General features: G+C 45.0%; 11 non-coding genes across 11 annotated transcripts; all 11 read left to right on the forward strand.

Annotated features, from left to right (window-relative positions):
• Positions 1-169: 169 nt before the first annotated feature.
• trnas-gcu (transfer RNA serine (anticodon GCU)) lies at positions 170-251 on the forward strand. Its single transcript has one exon. It is a non-coding gene; the product is annotated as a tRNA-Ser (tRNA).
• A 1,928-nt stretch (positions 252-2,179) lies between these two features.
• trnar-ucg (transfer RNA arginine (anticodon UCG)) lies at positions 2,180-2,268 on the forward strand. Its single transcript is given in 2 exon segments — positions 2,180-2,216; positions 2,233-2,268. It is a non-coding gene; the product is annotated as a tRNA-Arg (tRNA).
• Positions 2,269-2,512: 244 nt separating this feature from the next.
• trnas-gcu (transfer RNA serine (anticodon GCU)) lies at positions 2,513-2,594 on the forward strand. Its single transcript has one exon. It is a non-coding gene; the product is annotated as a tRNA-Ser (tRNA).
• Positions 2,595-4,522: 1,928 nt separating this feature from the next.
• On the forward strand, positions 4,523-4,611 carry trnar-ucg (transfer RNA arginine (anticodon UCG)). The gene is given in 2 exon segments: positions 4,523-4,559; positions 4,576-4,611. It is a non-coding gene; the product is annotated as a tRNA-Arg (tRNA).
• Positions 4,612-4,856: 245 nt separating this feature from the next.
• trnas-gcu (transfer RNA serine (anticodon GCU)) lies at positions 4,857-4,938 on the forward strand. Its single transcript has one exon. It is a non-coding gene; the product is annotated as a tRNA-Ser (tRNA).
• A 1,928-nt stretch (positions 4,939-6,866) lies between these two features.
• On the forward strand, positions 6,867-6,955 carry trnar-ucg (transfer RNA arginine (anticodon UCG)). The gene is given in 2 exon segments: positions 6,867-6,903; positions 6,920-6,955. It is a non-coding gene; the product is annotated as a tRNA-Arg (tRNA).
• Positions 6,956-7,200: 245 nt separating this feature from the next.
• trnas-gcu (transfer RNA serine (anticodon GCU)) lies at positions 7,201-7,282 on the forward strand. The gene has a single exon. It is a non-coding gene; the product is annotated as a tRNA-Ser (tRNA).
• Positions 7,283-9,210: 1,928 nt separating this feature from the next.
• On the forward strand, positions 9,211-9,299 carry trnar-ucg (transfer RNA arginine (anticodon UCG)). The gene is given in 2 exon segments: positions 9,211-9,247; positions 9,264-9,299. It is a non-coding gene; the product is annotated as a tRNA-Arg (tRNA).
• Positions 9,300-9,544: 245 nt separating this feature from the next.
• On the forward strand, positions 9,545-9,626 carry trnas-gcu (transfer RNA serine (anticodon GCU)). Its single transcript has one exon. It is a non-coding gene; the product is annotated as a tRNA-Ser (tRNA).
• Positions 9,627-11,546: 1,920 nt separating this feature from the next.
• Positions 11,547-11,635, forward strand: trnar-ucg (transfer RNA arginine (anticodon UCG)). Its single transcript is given in 2 exon segments — positions 11,547-11,583; positions 11,600-11,635. It is a non-coding gene; the product is annotated as a tRNA-Arg (tRNA).
• Positions 11,636-11,880: 245 nt separating this feature from the next.
• Positions 11,881-11,962, forward strand: trnas-gcu (transfer RNA serine (anticodon GCU)). Its single transcript has one exon. It is a non-coding gene; the product is annotated as a tRNA-Ser (tRNA).
• The last annotated feature ends 672 nt before the right edge of the window (positions 11,963-12,634 follow it).

Raw genomic sequence — 12,634 nt, forward strand, 5'->3', positions numbered from 1 at the left:
ACCTGAAGTGAAGGAAGGCTGTTTGCTCAAAGAATCTCATGGCAAGTTTTCATCATTGTCGATCTGCATGCACGGGCAGAGCAAGCTGTGAAGTGGACTTTCTTGCACATTATTTCTGTTTGGATACAAAAAGCAGGAGATTGAATGGCTGACGATATCTTATAGCAGAGACGAGGTGGCCGAGAGGTTAAGGCGATGGACTGCTAATCCATTGTGCTCTGCACGCTTGGGTTCGTATCCCATTCTCGTCGTCGTTGGCTTGCAGGTTAAACACTTTTTGACATTCACATTTCATCTCATCTCCAAATTCCCCTTTTACTGACAGGGATGCTGTACTTTCCTCATGTCATGTCTCAAATTAATAATATATTCGTCCAAAGGAGAACAGTTGCAGTACAATGGCGAGGGGCACTAATTCGATAGGTATCTGAGAGACAGCACATGCACGATGGGCCATCATATCATTTCTCACCACCGTCAGAATCTGAGAGCTGCGCTTTTCACTGTCGGCGGCTCGTTGGTCCACGGTTATGATTCTCCCTTCGGAATGATCACATTTGAAATGCGAGAGTCACGGGCCAAATCCCGGACGAGCCCCGCCATGTTTTACTCAAAGTTCCGCTTCTAACAGCCGCTCGACATGTGAGAAAACAGACGTATTTCACGTTAAAACGTGTGATTTTACGCCGATGTTCCCTCAGCATCCAAATCCCAGAGCAAAGTGAAACCCGCCAAACTGAGTAAAGTTAAAATATCTCAGAGGTACTCGGCTCTGTGACTCGTTGGATAACCGAAAGCCTTGTTTGGTTCCGGCCGATACTTGATCAGTATATCTTCCTGTCTGTACGCATAAGTTCACCTCAATTGGGATAAGCATACATTCAGCGTCAATCTCCACCTCTGCCCTGAATATGTGTGCGTCCTGGTTCTCTAGAGCTGAAAAGATGAGAGAAGCTGCTTTTTGAATTCGTCCCTTGGCTGCCGAATTCAAAGCATACAGGAAATCAATCCGGGCTGGCAAAGCTGCCTGGTCTGATTAAAAGGCGGTGACAGCCTATATTGTAAGCATGTTCTCGTCTTCTGGCCTCAACATTAGGTTCAACGTATCGGATGATAAGCATCGCTCCCATTGTCTGGTAATGGTTCTGCTATTCACACTAACACTTCCTCTGGACCACCCTTTGTTACGTTATTGCCCGATTACCACCCACTTTGCCTTTCTCCATTGTGCCATGTATTATTTAATTACTCCTTCGTTCCGCTGCATCACAAACGTTCCCATTTGACATTTCTCGCTGCGTATTTTTTCCAGGCGCTATTTTTGTTGAAAACATCTGTAATCTTTAACTTTTTCCTGAAATATCGGAATTATTATCCGACAGAACGTGAAACCGGATTCTTCCTCCACAAAATCTGCACGACCTGCCGAGTTTTACATATTTATCTGTTTTTATTCATTCTATTTCCGTGTCCCTTTTAAGGGGATTTGCTGTCTGTCCAAGATCATTCTCTGTCTCTGTAAAATGGTGTGCTATCAGACCCTCATCATTCTGTGTCTGTTTCAAAGGGATGTGCTGTCTGTCCCGGATTTCCAATTTGAAATTTCAAAACCTGGCTTTGGAGGTTAAGGAATATTAGTTTGTTCGTGTGTTTCAGACTGGGCTGGTTTTACGTCCTTCCCTCCCTCCTTGTCTATCACCTGTGGCTTCAATAACAGTCTCTGCGCCGCGTGGTCCTGAGCCCCACTGCACAATTGCCTTCAGGGATGATCGAAATCTCACTTTATTCTTTTAAAAGGGAACTGCTGTCAGTCAAGGGTCATTCTGCATCTGGGTAAAAGGGATGTCCTTGCAATTCCGGATCATTCTGTGTCTGTTTAAATGGGCTGGTTGTCAGTTCCGGTTCATAATCTTTCCCTTTAAAACGGATTATCTCATAAACCCGGGTCATCCTGTATTGTTTGAGAAGGAGTATGATTTCAGCTGCAATGACCGAATTGTTAAACTATAGTGTTCCAATTTACATTGGGGTTGCCTGCGCCGGTGCGCACCCAGATCGCAGTGCATCTGTTCATTCACTCGAAATATGCTCATCTTTTCCTAAATCCACTCCTTGATATTGCAGTTGCCCCGAATTTGCTCGCAATATATACAACAACACAATGAATGTGGCTGGCAGCGGCCGCGTGGCCTAATGGATAAGGCGTCTGACTTCGATGACAACCGCAAAGTTATCAGAAGATTGCAGGTTCGAGTCCTGCCGCGGTCAACTTAGCTCGCTACGAGACATTTTATATTCTTTGTTGTGATTCTGCCGAGAAACCAGCCATCTGTTCCAGTCACTCACCTGAAGTGAAGGAAGGCTGTTTGCTCAAAGAATCTCATGGCAAGTTTTCATCATTGTCGATCTGCATGCACGGGCAGAGCAAGCTGTGAAGTGGACTTTCTTGCACATTATTTCTGTTTGGATAAAAAAGCAGGAGATTGAATGGCTGACGATATCTTATAGCAGAGACGAGGTGGCCGAGAGGTTAAGGCGATGGACTGCTAATCCATTGTGCTCTGCACGCATGGGTTCGAATCCCATTCTCGTCGTCGTTGGCTTGCAGGTTAAACACTTTTTGACATTCACATTTCATCTCATCTCCAAATTCCCCTTTTACTGACAGGGATGCTGTACTTTCCTCATGTCATGTCTCAAATTAATAATATATTCGTCAAAAGGAGAACAGTTGCAGTACAATGGCGAGGGGCACTAATTCGATAGGTATCTGAGAGACAGCACATGCACGATGGGCCATAATATCATTTCTCACCACCGTCAGAATCTGAGAGCTGCGCTTTTCACTGTCGGCGGCTCGTTGGTCCACGGTTATGATTCTCCCTTCGGAATGATCACATTTGAAATACGAGAGTCACGGGCCAAATCCCGGACGAGCCCCGCCATGTTTTACTCAAAGTTCCGCTTCTAACAGCCGCTCGACATGTGAGAAAACAGACGTATTTCACGTTAAAACGTGTGATTTTACGCCGATGTTCCCTCAGCATCCAAATCCCAGAGCAAAGTGAAACCCGCCAAACTGAGTAAAGTTAAAATATCTCAGAGGTACTCGGCTCTGTGACTCGTTGGATAACCGAAAGCCTTGTTTGGTTCCGGCCGATACTTGATCAGTATATCTTCCTGTCTGTACGCATAAGTTCACCTCAATTGGGATAAGCATACATTCAGCGTCAATCTCCACCTCTGCCCTGAATATGTGTGCGTCCTGGTTCTCTAGAGCTGAAAAGATGAGAGAAGCTGCTTTTTGAATTCGTCCCTTGGCTGCCGAATTCAAAGCATACAGGAAATCAATCCGGGCTGGCAAAGCTGCCTGGTCTGATTAAAAGGCGGTGACAGCCTATATTGTAAGCATGTTCTCGTCTTCTGGCCTCAACATTAGGTTCAACGTATCGGATGATAAGCATCGCTCCCATTGTCTGGTAATGGTTCTGCTATTCACACTAACACTTCCTCTGGACCACCCTTTGTTACGTTATTGCCCGATTACCACCCACTTTGCCTTTCTCCATTGTGCCATGTATTATTTAATTACTCCTTCGTTCCGCTGCATCACAAACGTTCCCATTTGACATTTCTCGCTGCGTATTTTTTCCAGGCGCTATTTTTGTTGAAAACATCTGTAATCTTTAACTTTTTCCTGAAATATCGGAATTATTATCCGACAGAACGTGAAACCGGATTCTTCCTCCACAAAATCTGCACGACCTGCCGAGTTTTACATATTTATCTGTTTTTATTCATTCTATTTCCGTGTCCCTTTTAAGGGGATTTGCTGTCTGTCCAAGATCATTCTCTGTCTCTGTAAAATGGTGTGCTATCAGACCCTCATCATTCTGTGTCTGTTTCAAAGGGATGTGCTGTCTGTCCCGGATTTCCAATTTGAAATTTCAAAACCTGGCTTTGGAGGTTAAGGAATATTAGTTTGTTCGTGTGTTTCAGACTGGGCTGGTTTTACGTCCTTCCCTCCCTCCTTGTCTATCACCTGTGGCTTCAATAACAGTCTCTGCGCCGCGTGGTCCTGAGCCCCACTGCACAATTGCCTTCAGGGATGATCGAAATCTCACTTTATTCTTTTAAAAGGGAACTGCTGTCAGTCAAGGGTCATTCTGCATCTGGGTAAAAGGGATGTCCTTGCAATTCCGGATCATTCTGTGTCTGTTTAAATGGGCTGGTTGTCAGTTCCGGTTCATAATCTTTCCCTTTAAAACGGATTATCTCATAAACCCGGGTCATCCTGTATTGTTTGAGAAGGAGTATGATTTCAGCTGCAATGACCGAATTGTTAAACTATAGTGTTCCAATTTACATTGGGGTTGCCTGCGCCGGTGCGCACCCAGATCGCAGTGCATCTGTTCATTCACTCGAAATATGCTCATCTTTTCCTAAATCCACTCCTTGATATTGCAGTTGCCCCGAATTTGCTCGCAATATATACAACAACACAATGAATGTGGCTGGCAGCGGCCGCGTGGCCTAATGGATAAGGCGTCTGACTTCGATGACAACCGCAAAGTTATCAGAAGATTGCAGGTTCGAGTCCTGCCGCGGTCAACTTAGCTCGCTACGAGACATTTTATATTCTTTGTTGTGATTCTGCCGAGAAACCAGCCATCTGTTCCAGTCACTCACCTGAAGTGAAGGAAGGCTGTTTGCTCAAAGAATCTCATGGCAAGTTTTCATCATTGTCGATCTGCATGCACGGGCAGAGCAAGCTGTGAAGTGGACTTTCTTGCACATTATTTCTGTTTGGATACAAAAAGCAGGAGATTGAATGGCTGACGATATCTTATAGCAGAGACGAGGTGGCCGAGAGGTTAAGGCGATGGACTGCTAATCCATTGTGCTCTGCACGCATGGGTTCGAATCCCATTCTCGTCGTCGTTGGCTTGCAGGTTAAACACTTTTTGACATTCACATTTCATCTCATCTCCAAATTCCCCTTTTACTGACAGGGATGCTGTACTTTCCTCATGTCATGTCTCAAATTAATAATATATTCGTCAAAAGGAGAACAGTTGCAGTACAATGGCGAGGGGCACTAATTCGATAGGTATCTGAGAGACAGCACATGCACGATGGGCCATCATATCATTTCTCACCACCGTCAGAATCTGAGAGCTGCGCTTTTCACTGTCGGCGGCTCGTTGGTCCACGGTTATGATTCTCCCTTCGGAATGATCACATTTGAAATGCGAGAGTCACGGGCCAAATCCCGGACGAGCCCCGCCATGTTTTACTCAAAGTTCCGCTTCTAACAGCCGCTCGACATGTGAGAAAACAGACGTATTTCACGTTAAAACGTGTGATTTTACGCCGATGTTCCCTCAGCATCCAAATCCCAGAGCAAAGTGAAACCCGCCAAACTGAGTAAAGTTAAAATATCTCAGAGGTACTCGGCTCTGTGACTCGTTGGATAACCGAAAGCCTTGTTTGGTTCCGGCCGATACTTGATCAGTATATCTTCCTGTCTGTACGCATAAGTTCACCTCAATTGGGATAAGCATACATTCAGCGTCAATCTCCACCTCTGCCCTGAATATGTGTGCGTCCTGGTTCTCTAGAGCTGAAAAGATGAGAGAAGCTGCTTTTTGAATTCGTCCCTTGGCTGCCGAATTCAAAGCATACAGGAAATCAATCCGGGCTGGCAAAGCTGCCTGGTCTGATTAAAAGGCGGTGACAGCCTATATTGTAAGCATGTTCTCGTCTTCTGGCCTCAACATTAGGTTCAACGTATCGGATGATAAGCATCGCTCCCATTGTCTGGTAATGGTTCTGCTATTCACACTAACACTTCCTCTGGACCACCCTTTGTTACGTTATTGCCCGATTACCACCCACTTTGCCTTTCTCCATTGTGCCATGTATTATTTAATTACTCCTTCGTTCCGCTGCATCACAAACGTTCCCATTTGACATTTCTCGCTGCGTATTTTTTCCAGGCGCTATTTTTGTTGAAAACATCTGTAATCTTTAACTTTTTCCTGAAATATCGGAATTATTATCCGACAGAACGTGAAACCGGATTCTTCCTCCACAAAATCTGCACGACCTGCCGAGTTTTACATATTTATCTGTTTTTATTCATTCTATTTCCGTGTCCCTTTTAAGGGGATTTGCTGTCTGTCCAAGATCATTCTCTGTCTCTGTAAAATGGTGTGCTATCAGACCCTCATCATTCTGTGTCTGTTTCAAAGGGATGTGCTGTCTGTCCCGGATTTCCAATTTGAAATTTCAAAACCTGGCTTTGGAGGTTAAGGAATATTAGTTTGTTCGTGTGTTTCAGACTGGGCTGGTTTTACGTCCTTCCCTCCCTCCTTGTCTATCACCTGTGGCTTCAATAACAGTCTCTGCGCCGCGTGGTCCTGAGCCCCACTGCACAATTGCCTTCAGGGATGATCGAAATCTCACTTTATTCTTTTAAAAGGGAACTGCTGTCAGTCAAGGGTCATTCTGCATCTGGGTAAAAGGGATGTCCTTGCAATTCCGGATCATTCTGTGTCTGTTTAAATGGGCTGGTTGTCAGTTCCGGTTCATAATCTTTCCCTTTAAAACGGATTATCTCATAAACCCGGGTCATCCTGTATTGTTTGAGAAGGAGTATGATTTCAGCTGCAATGACCGAATTGTTAAACTATAGTGTTCCAATTTACATTGGGGTTGCCTGCGCCGGTGCGCACCCAGATCGCAGTGCATCTGTTCATTCACTCGAAATATGCTCATCTTTTCCTAAATCCACTCCTTGATATTGCAGTTGCCCCGAATTTGCTCGCAATATATACAACAACACAATGAATGTGGCTGGCAGCGGCCGCGTGGCCTAATGGATAAGGCGTCTGACTTCGATGACAACCGCAAAGTTATCAGAAGATTGCAGGTTCGAGTCCTGCCGCGGTCAACTTAGCTCGCTACGAGACATTTTATATTCTTTGTTGTGATTCTGCCGAGAAACCAGCCATCTGTTCCAGTCACTCACCTGAAGTGAAGGAAGGCTGTTTGCTCAAAGAATCTCATGGCAAGTTTTCATCATTGTCGATCTGCATGCACGGGCAGAGCAAGCTGTGAAGTGGACTTTCTTGCACATTATTTCTGTTTGGATACAAAAAGCAGGAGATTGAATGGCTGACGATATCTTATAGCAGAGACGAGGTGGCCGAGAGGTTAAGGCGATGGACTGCTAATCCATTGTGCTCTGCACGCATGGGTTCGAATCCCATTCTCGTCGTCGTTGGCTTGCAGGTTAAACACTTTTTGACATTCACATTTCATCTCATCTCCAAATTCCCCTTTTACTGACAGGGATGCTGTACTTTCCTCATGTCATGTCTCAAATTAATAATATATTCGTCAAAAGGAGAACAGTTGCAGTACAATGGCGAGGGGCACTAATTCGATAGGTATCTGAGAGACAGCACATGCACGATGGGCCATCATATCATTTCTCACCACCGTCAGAATCTGAGAGCTGCGCTTTTCACTGTCGGCGGCTCGTTGGTCCACGGTTATGATTCTCCCTTCGGAATGATCACATTTGAAATGCGAGAGTCACGGGCCAAATCCCGGACGAGCCCCGCCATGTTTTACTCAAAGTTCCGCTTCTAACAGCCGCTCGACATGTGAGAAAACAGACGTATTTCACGTTAAAACGTGTGATTTTACGCCGATGTTCCCTCAGCATCCAAATCCCAGAGCAAAGTGAAACCCGCCAAACTGAGTAAAGTTAAAATATCTCAGAGGTACTCGGCTCTGTGACTCGTTGGATAACCGAAAGCCTTGTTTGGTTCCGGCCGATACTTGATCAGTATATCTTCCTGTCTGTACGCATAAGTTCACCTCAATTGGGATAAGCATACATTCAGCGTCAATCTCCACCTCTGCCCTGAATATGTGTGCGTCCTGGTTCTCTAGAGCTGAAAAGATGAGAGAAGCTGCTTTTTGAATTCGTCCCTTGGCTGCCGAATTCAAAGCATACAGGAAATCAATCCGGGCTGGCAAAGCTGCCTGGTCTGATTAAAAGGCGGTGACAGCCTATATTGTAAGCATGTTCTCGTCTTCTGGCCTCAACATTAGGTTCAACGTATCGGATGATAAGCATCGCTCCCATTGTCTGGTAATGGTTCTGCTATTCACACTAACACTTCCTCTGGACCACCCTTTGTTACGTTATTGCCCGATTACCACCCACTTTGCCTTTCTCCATTGTGCCATGTATTATTTAATTACTCCTTCGTTCCGCTGCATCACAAACGTTCCCATTTGACATTTCTCGCTGCGTATTTTTTCCAGGCGCTATTTTTGTTGAAAACATCTGTAATCTTTAACTTTTTCCTGAAATATCGGAATTATTATCCGACAGAACGTGAAACCGGATTCTTCCTCCACAAAATCTGCACGACCTGCCGAGTTTTACATATTTATCTGTTTTTATTCATTCTATTTCCGTGTCCCTTTTAAGGGGATTTGCTGTCTGTCCAAGATCATTCTCTGTCTCTGTAAAATGGTGTGCTATCAGACCCTCATCATTCTGTGTCTGTTTCAAAGGGATGTGCTGTCTGTCCCGGATTTCCAATTTGAAATTTCAAAACCTGCCTTTGGAGGTTAAGGAATATTAGTTTGTTTGTGTGTTTCAGACTGGGCTGGTTTTACGTCCTTCCCTCCCTCCTTGTCTATCACCTGTGGCTTCAATAACAGTCTCTGCGCCGCGTGGTCCTGAGCCCCACTGCACAATTGCCTTCAGGGATGATCGAAATCTCACTTTATTCTTTTAAAAGGGAACTGCTGTCAGTCAAGGTTCATTCTGCATCTGGGTAAAAGGGATGTCCTTGCAATCCCGGATCATTCTGTGTCTGTTTAAATGGGCAGGTTGTCAGTTCCGGTTCATAATCTTTCCCTTTAAAACGGATTTTCTCATAAACCCGGGTCATCCTGTATTGTTTGAGAAGGAGTATGATTTCAGCTGCAATGACCGAATTGTTAAACTATAGTGTTCCAATTTACATTGGGGTTGCCTGCGCCGGTGCGCACCCAGATCGCAGTGCATCTGTTCATTCACTCGAAATATGCTCATCTTTTCCGAAATCCACTCCTTGATATTGCAGTTGCCCCGAATTTGCTCGCAATATATACAACAACACAATAAATGCTGCTGGCAGCGGCCGCGTGGCCTAATGGATAAGGCGTCTGACTTCGATGACAACCGCAAAGTTATCAGAAGATTGCAGGTTCGAGTCCTGCCGCGGTCAACTTAGCTCGCTACGAGACATTTTATATTCTTTGTTGTGATTCTGCCGAGAAACCAACCATCTCTTCCAGTCACTCACCTGAAGTGAAGGAAGGCTGTTTGCTCAAAGAATCTCATGGCAAGTTTTCATCATTGTCGATCTGCATGCACGGGCAGAGCAAGCTGTGAAGTGGACTTTCTTGGACATTATTTATGTTTGGATACAAAAAGCAGGAGATTGAATGGCTGACGATGTCTTATAGCAGAGATGAGGTGGCCGAGAGATTAAGGCGATGGACTGCTAATCCATTGTGCTCTGCACGCATGGGTTCGAATCCCATTCTCGTCGTCGTTGTCTTGCAGCTTATCCACTTTTTGACATTCACATTTAACCTCATCGCCAAATTCCCCTTTTACTGACAGGGATGCTGTACTTTCCTCATGTCATGTCTCAAATTAATAATATATTCGTCAAAAGGAGAACAGTTGCAGTACAATGGCGAGGGGCACTAATTCGATAGGTATCTGAGAGACAGCACATGCACGATGGGCCATAATATCATTTCTCACCACCGTCAGAATCTGAGAGCTGCGCTTTTCACTGTCGGCGGCTCGTTGGTCCACGGTTATGATTCTCCCTTCGGAATGATCACATTTGAAATGCGAGAGTCACGGGCCAAATCCCGGACGAGCCCCGCCATGTTTTACTCAAAGTTCCGCTTCTAACAGCCGCTCGACATGTGAGAAAACAGACGTATTTCACGTTAAAACGTGTGATTTTACGCCGATGTTCCCTCAGCATCCAAATCCCAGAGCAAAGTGAAACCCGCCAAACTGAGTAAAGTTAAAATATCTCAGAGGTACTCGGCTCTGTGACTCGTTGGATAACCGAAAGCCTTGTTTGGTTCCGGCCGATACTTGATCAGTATATCTTCCTGTCTGTACGCATAAGTTCACCTCAATTGGGATAAGCATACATTCAGCGTCAATCTCCACCTCTGCCCTGAATATGTGTGCGTCCTGGTTCTCTAGAGCTGAAAAGATGAGAGAAGCTGCTTTTTGAATTCGTCCCTTGGCTGCCGAATTCAAAGCATACAGGAAATCAATCCGGGCTGGCAAAGCTGCCTGGTCTGATTAAAAGGCGGTGACAGCCTATATTGTAAGCATGTTCTCGTCTTCTGGCCTCAACATTAGGTTCAACGTATCGGATGATAAGCATCGCTCCCATTGTCTGGTAATGGTTCTGCTATTCACACTAACACTTCCTCTGGACCACCCTTTGTTACGTTATTGCCCGATTACCACCCACTTTGCCTTTCTCCATTGTGCCATGTATTATTTAATTACTCCTTCGTTCCGCTGCATCACAAACGTTCCCATTTGACATTTCTCGCTGCGTATTTTTTCCAGGCGCTATTTTTGTTGAAAACATCTGTAATCTTTAACTTTTTCCTGAAATATCGGAATTATTATCCGACAGAACGTGAAACCGGATTCTTCCTCCACAAAATCTGCACGACCTGCCGAGTTTTACATATTTATCTGTTTTTATTCATTCTATTTCCGTGTCCCTTTTAAGGGGATTTGCTGTCTGTCCAAGATCATTCTCTGTCTCTGTAAAATGGTGTGCTATCAGACCCTCATCATTCTGTGTCTGTTTCAAAGGGATGTGCTGTCTGTCCCGGATTTCCAATTTGAAATTTCAAAACCTGGCTTTGGAGGTTAAGGAATATTAGTTTGTTCGTGTGTTTCAGACTGGGCTGGTTTTACGTCCTTCCCTGTCTATCACCTGTGGCTTCAATAACAGTCTCTGCGCCGCGTGGTCCTGAGCCCCACTGCACAATTGCCTTCAGGGATGATCGAAATCTCACTTTATTCTTTTAAAAGGGAACTGCTGTCAGTCAAGGGTCATTCTGCATCTGGGTAAAAGGGATGTCCTTGCAATCCCGGATCATTCTGTGTCTGTTTAAATGGGCTGGTTGTCAGTTCCGGTTCATAATCTTTCCCTTTAAAACGGATTTTCTCATAAACCCGGGTCATCCTGTATTGTTTCAGAAGGAGTATGATTTCAGCTGCAATGACCGAATTGTTAAACTATAGTGTTCCAATTTACATTGGGGTTGCCTGCGCCGGTGCGCACCCAGATCGCAGTGCATCTGTTCATTCACTCGAAATATGCTCATCTTTTCCTAAATCCACTCCTTGATATTGCAGTTGCCCCGAATTTGCTCGCAATATATACAACAACACAATGAATGTTGCTGGCAGCGGCCGCGTGGCCTAATGGATAAGGCGTCTGACTTCGATGACAACCGCAAAGTTATCAGAAGATTGCAGGTTCGAGTCCTGCCGCGGTCAACTTAGCTCGCTACGAGACATTTTATATTCTTTGTTGTGATTCTGCCGAGAAACCAACCATCTCTTCCAGTCACTCACCTGAAGTGAAGGAAGGCTGTTTGCTTAAAGAATCTCATGGCAAGTTTTCATCATTGTCGATCTGCATGCACGGGCAGAGCAAGCTGTGAAGTGGACTTTATTGCACATTATTTATGTTTGGATACAAAAAGCAGGAGATTGAATGGCTGACGATGTCTTATAGCAGAGACGAGGTGGCCGAAAGATTAAGGCGATGGACTGCTAATCCATTGTGCTCTGCACGCATGGGTTCGAATCCCATTCTCGTCGTCGTTGTCTTGCAGCTTAACCACTTTTTGACATTCACATTTAACCTCATCGCCAAATTCCCCTTTTACTTACAGGGATGCTGTACTTTCCTCATGTCATGTCTCAAATTAATAATATATTGGTCAAAAGGAGAACAGTTGCAGTACAATGGCGAGGGGCACTAATTAGATAGGTATCTGAGAGACAGCACATGCACGATGGGCCATAATATCATTTCTCACCACCGTCAGAATCTGAGAGCTGCGCTTTTCACTGTCGGCGGCTCGTTGGTCCACGGTTATGATTCTCCCTTCGGAATGATCACATTTGAAATGCGAGAGTCACGGGCCAAATCCCGGACGAGCCCCGCCATGTTTTACTCAAATTTCCGCTTCTAACAGCCGCTCGACATGTGAGAAAACAGACGTATTTCACGTTAAAACGTGTGATTTTACGCCGATGTTCCCTCAGCATCCAAATCCCAGAGCAAAGTGAAACCCGCCAAACTGAGTAAAGTTAAAATATCTCAGAGGTACTCGGCTCTGTGACTCGTTGGATAACCGAAAGCCTTGTTTGGTTCCGGCCGATACTTGATCAGTATATCTTCCTGTCTGTACGCATAAGTTCACCTCAATTGGGATAAGCATACATTCAGCGTCAATCTCCACCTCTGCCCTGAATATGAGTGCGTCC

The sequence above is a fragment of the Pristiophorus japonicus genome, unplaced genomic scaffold (assembly GCF_044704955.1).
Source record: "Pristiophorus japonicus isolate sPriJap1 unplaced genomic scaffold, sPriJap1.hap1 HAP1_SCAFFOLD_42, whole genome shotgun sequence".
NCBI lineage: Eukaryota > Metazoa > Chordata > Chondrichthyes > Pristiophoridae > Pristiophorus > Pristiophorus japonicus.